This window comes from Triticum urartu, chromosome 4A, assembly GCF_056163025.1.
Source record: "Triticum urartu cultivar PI428250 chromosome 4A, HENAU_Tu73, whole genome shotgun sequence".
NCBI classification, from domain to species: domain Eukaryota; kingdom Viridiplantae; phylum Streptophyta; class Magnoliopsida; order Poales; family Poaceae; genus Triticum; species Triticum urartu.
The window spans coordinates 444,747,489-444,752,946 of record NC_141876.1 but is presented as its reverse complement, the minus strand read 5'-3'; positions in this window follow the sequence as shown (position 1 = coordinate 444,752,946).

Here is a 5,458-nt window from a genome sequence, read left to right as displayed (position 1 = left end):
CTATTTGACAAACTATCGTTGTGGTTTTGATGCGTAGGTGAGATTGGTTCTTGCTTAAGCCCATAGCAGCCACGTAAAACTTGCAACAACAAAGTAGAGGACGTCTAACTTGTTTTTGCAGGGCATGTTGTGATGTGATATGGTCAAGGCATGATGCTGAATTTTATTGTATGAGATGATCATGTTTTGTAACCGAGTTATCGGCAACTGGCAGGAGCCATATGGTTGTCATTTTATTGTATGCAATGCAATCGCGATGTAATGCTTTACTTTTATCACTAAGCGGTAGCGATAGTCGTAGAAGCATAAACTTGGCGAGATGACAACGATGCTACGATGGAGATCAAGGTGTCACGCCGGTGACGATGGTGATCACGACGGTCCTTCGGAGATGGAGATCACAAGCACAAGATGATGATGGCCATATCATATCACTTATATTGATTGCATGTGATGTTTATCCTTTTATGCATCTTATCTTGCTTTGATTGACGGTAGCATTATAAGATGATCTCTCACTAAATTATCAAGAAGTGTTCTCCCTGAGTATGCACCGTTGCGAAAGTTCTTCGTGCTGAGACACCACGTGATGATCGGGTGTGATAGGTTCTACGTTCAAATACAACGGGTGCAAAACAGTTGCACACGCGGAATACTCAGGTTATACTTGACGAGCCAAGCATATACAGATATGGCCTCGGAACACGGAGACCGGAAGGTCGAGCGTGAATCATATAGTAGATATGATCAACATAACGATGTTCACCATTGAAAACTACTCCATCTCACGTGATGATCGGTTATGGTTTAGTTGATTTGGATCACGTAATCACTTAGAGGATTAGAGGGATGTCTATCTAAGTGGGAGTTCTTTAATTAATTTGATTAACTGAACTTAAATTTATCATGAAACTTAGTACCTGATTAGTATCTTGCTTGTTTATGTTTGGTTGTAGATAGATGGCTCGTGCTGTTGTTCCGTTGAATTTTAATGCGTTCCTTGAGAAAGCAAAGTTGAAAGATGATGGTAGCAATTACACGGACTGGGTCCGTAACTTGAGGATTATCCTCATTGCTGCACAGAAGAATTATGTCCTGGAAGCACCGCTGGGTGCCAGGCCTGCTGCAGGAGCAATGCCGGATGTTATGAACGTCTGGCAGAGCAAAGCTGATGACTACTCGATAGTTCAGTGTGCCATGCTTTACGGCTTAGAATCGGGACTTCAACGACGTTTTGAACGTCATGGAGCATATGAGATGTTCCAGGAGTTGAAGTTAATATTTCAAGCAAATGCCCGGATTGAGAGATATGAAGTCTCCAATAAGTTCTATAGCTGCAAGATGGAGGAGAACAGTTCTGTCAGTGAGCATATACTAAAAATGTCGTTGTATAATAATCACTTGATTCAATTGGGAGTTAATCTTCCATATGATTGCGTCATTGACATAATTCTTCAATCACTGCCACCAAGCTACAAGAGCTTCGTGATGAACTATAATATGCAAGGGATGAACAAGACTATTCCCGAGCTCTTCACGATGCTGAAAGCTGCGGAGGTAGAAATCAAGAAGGAGCATCAAGTGTTGATGGTCAACAAGACCACTAGTTTCAAGAAAAAGGGCAAAGGGAAGAAGAAAGGGAACTTCAAAAGGAACGGCAAGCAAGTTTCTACTCAAGAGAAGAAACCCAAACCTGGACCTAAGCCTGAAACTGAGTGCTTCTATTGCAAGCAGACTGGTCACTGGAAGCGGAACTGCCCCAAGTATTTGGCGGATAAGAAGGATGGCAAGGTGAACAAAGGTATATGTGATATACATGTTATTGATGTGTACCTTACTAATGCTCGTAGTAGCACCTGGGTATTTGATACTGGTTCTGTTGCTAATATTTGCAACTCGAAACAGGGACTACGGATTAAGCGAAGATTGGTTAAGGACGAGGTGACGATGCGCGTGGGAAACGGTTCCAAAGTCGATGTGATCGCGGTCGGCACGCTACCTCTACATCTACCTTCGGGATTAGTATTAGACCTAAATAATTGTTATTTGGTGCCAGCGTTGAGCATGAACATTATATCTGGATCTTGTTTAATGCGAGACGGTTATTCATTTAAATCAGAGAATAATGGTTGTTCTATTTATATGAGTAATATCTTTTATGGTCAGGCACCCTTGAAGAGTGGTCTATTCTTATTGAATCTCGATAGTAGTAATACACATATTCATAATGTTGAAGCCAAAAGATGCAGAGTTGATAATGATGGTGCAACTTATTTGTGGCACTGCCGTTTAGGTCATATCAGTGTAAAGCGCATGAAGAAACTCCATACTAATGGACTTTTGGAACCACTTGATTATGAATCACTTGGTACTTGCGAACCGTGCCTCATGGGCAAGATAACCAAAACACCGTTCTCCGGTACTATGGAGAGAGCAACAGATTTGTTGGAAATCATACATACAGATGTATGTGGTCCGATGAATATTGAGGCTCGTGGCGGATATCGTTATTTTCTCACCTTCACAGATGATTTAAGCAGATATGGGTATATCTACTTAATGAAACATAAGTCTGAAACATTTGAAAAGTTCAAGGAATTTCAGAGTGAAGTTGAAAATCATCGTAACAAGAAAATAAAGTTTCTACGATCTGATCGTGGAGGAGAATATTTGAGTTACGAGTTTGGTGTACATTTGAAAAATTGTGGAATAGTTTCTCAACTCACGCCACCCGGAACACCTCAGCGTAATGGTGTGTCCGAACGTCGTAATCGTACTTTACTGGATATGATGCGATCTATGATGTCTCTTACTGATTTACCGCTATCGTTTTGGGGATATGCTCTAGAGACGGCCGCATTCACGTTAAATAGGGCACCATCAAAATCCGTTGAGATGACACCTTATGAACTGTGGTTTGGCAAGAAACCAAAGTTGTCATTTCTAAAAGTTTGGGGCTGCGATGCTTATGTGAAAAAGCTTCAACCTGATAAGCTCGAACCTAAATTGGAGAAATGTGTCTTCATAGGATATCCAAAGGAAACTATTGGATACACCTTCTATCACAGATCCGAAGGCAAGACTTTTGTTGCTAAATTCGGAAACTTTCTAGAGAAGGAGTTTCTCTCGAAAGAAGTGAGTGGGAGGAAAATAGAACTTGACGAGGTAATTGTACCTGCTCCCTTATTGGAAAGTAGTACATCACAGAAAACTGTTCCTGTGACACCTACACCAGTTAGTGAGGAAGATAATGATAATGATCATGAAACTTCAGAACAAGATACTACTGAACCTCGTAGATCAACCAGAGTAAGATCCGCGCCAGAGTGGTACGGTAATCCCATTCTGGAAGTCATGATGCTTGATCATGATGAACCTACGAACTATGAAGAAGCAATGGTGAGCCCAGATTCCGCAAAGTGGCTTGAAGCCATGAAATCTGAGATGGGATCCATGTATGAGAACAAAGTATGGACTTTGGTTGACTTGCCCGATGATCGGCAAGCAATTGAGAATAAATGGATCTTCAAGAAGAAGACTGACGCTGACGGTAATATTACTGTCTACAAAGCTCGACTTGTCGCAAAAGGTTTTTGGCAAGTTCAAGGGATTGACTACGATGAGACCTTCTCACCCGTAGCGATGCTTAAGTCTGTCCGAATCATGTTAGCAATTTCTGCATTTTATGATTATGAAATTTGGCAGATGGATGTCAAAACTATATTCCTGAATGGATTTCTGGAAGAAGAGCTGTATATGATGCAACCAGAAGGTTTTGTCGATCCAAAGAGAGCTAACAAAGTGTGCAAGCTCCAGCGATCCATTTATGGACTGGTGTAAGCCTCTCGGAGTTGGAATAAACGTTTTTGATAGTGTGATCAAAGCATTTCGTGAGTGGGAGCTCTGTAGCATTTCTGATATTATATGTGGATGACATATTATTGATTGGAAATAATATAGAATTTCTGGATAGCATAAAGGGATACTTGAATAAGAGTTTTTCAATGAAAGACCTCGGTGAAGCTGCTTACATATTAGGCATTAAGATCTATAGAGATAGATCAAGACGCTTAATTGGACTTTCACAAACAACATACCTTGACAATTTTTTTGAAGAAGTTCAAAATGGATCAAGCAAAGAAAGGATTCTTGCCTATGTTACAAGGTGTGAAATTGAGTAAGACTCAATGCCCGACCACTGCAGAAGATAGAGAGAATATGAAAGATATTCCCTATGCATCAGCGATAGGATCTATCATGTATGCAATGTTGTGTACCAGACCTGATGTGTGCCTTGCTATAAGTCTAGCAGGGAGGTACCAAAGTAATCCAGGAGTGGATCACTAGACAGCGGTCAAGAACATCCTGAAATACCTGAAAAGGACTAAGGATATGTTTCTCGTATATGGAGGTGACAAAGAGCTCACCATAAAAGTTTACGTTGATGCAAGCTTTGACATTGTTCCGGACGATTCTAAATCGCAAACCGGATACGTGTTTACATTAAACGGGGGAGCTGTCAGTTGGTGCAGTTCTAAACAAAGCGTCGTAGCGGGATCTACATGTGAAGCGGAGTACATAGCTGCTTCGGAAGCAGCGAACGAAGGAGTCTGGATGAAGGAGTTCATATCCGATCTAGGTGTCATACCTAGTGCATCGGGTCCAATGAAAATCTTTTGTGACAATACTGGTGCAATTACCTTGGCAAAGGAATCCAGATTTCACAAGAGAACCAAACACATCAAGAGACGCTTCAATTCCATCCGGGATCTAGTCCAGGTGGGAGACATAGAGATTTGCAAGATACATACGGATCTGAATGTTGCAGACCCGTTGACTAAGCCTCTTCCACGAGCAAAACATGATCAGCACCAAGGCTCCATGGGTGTTAGAATCATTACTGTGTAATCTAGATTATTGACTCTAGTGCAAGTGGGAGACTGAAGGAAATATGCCCTAGAGGCAATAATAAAGTTATTATTTATTTCCTTATAATCATGATAAATGTTTATTATTCATGCTAGAATTGTATTAACCAGAAACATAATACATGTGTGAATACATAGACAAACAAAGTGTCACTAGTATGCCTCTACTTGACTAGCTCGTTAATCAAAGATGGTTATGTTTCCTAACCATGAACAAAGAGTTGTTATTTGATTAACGGGATCACATCATTAAGAGAATGATCTGATTGACATGACCCATTCCATTAGCTTAGCACTCGATCGTTTAGTATGTTGCTATTGCTTTCTTCATGACTTATACATGTTCCTATAACTATGAGATTATGCAACTCCCGTTTACCGGAGGAACACTTTGGGTACTACCAAACGTCACAACGTAACTGGGTGATTATAAAGGAGTACTACAGGTGTCTCCAAAGGTACATGTTGGGTTGGCGTATTTCGAGATTAGGTTTTGTCACTCCGATTGTCGGAGAGGTATCTCTAGGCCC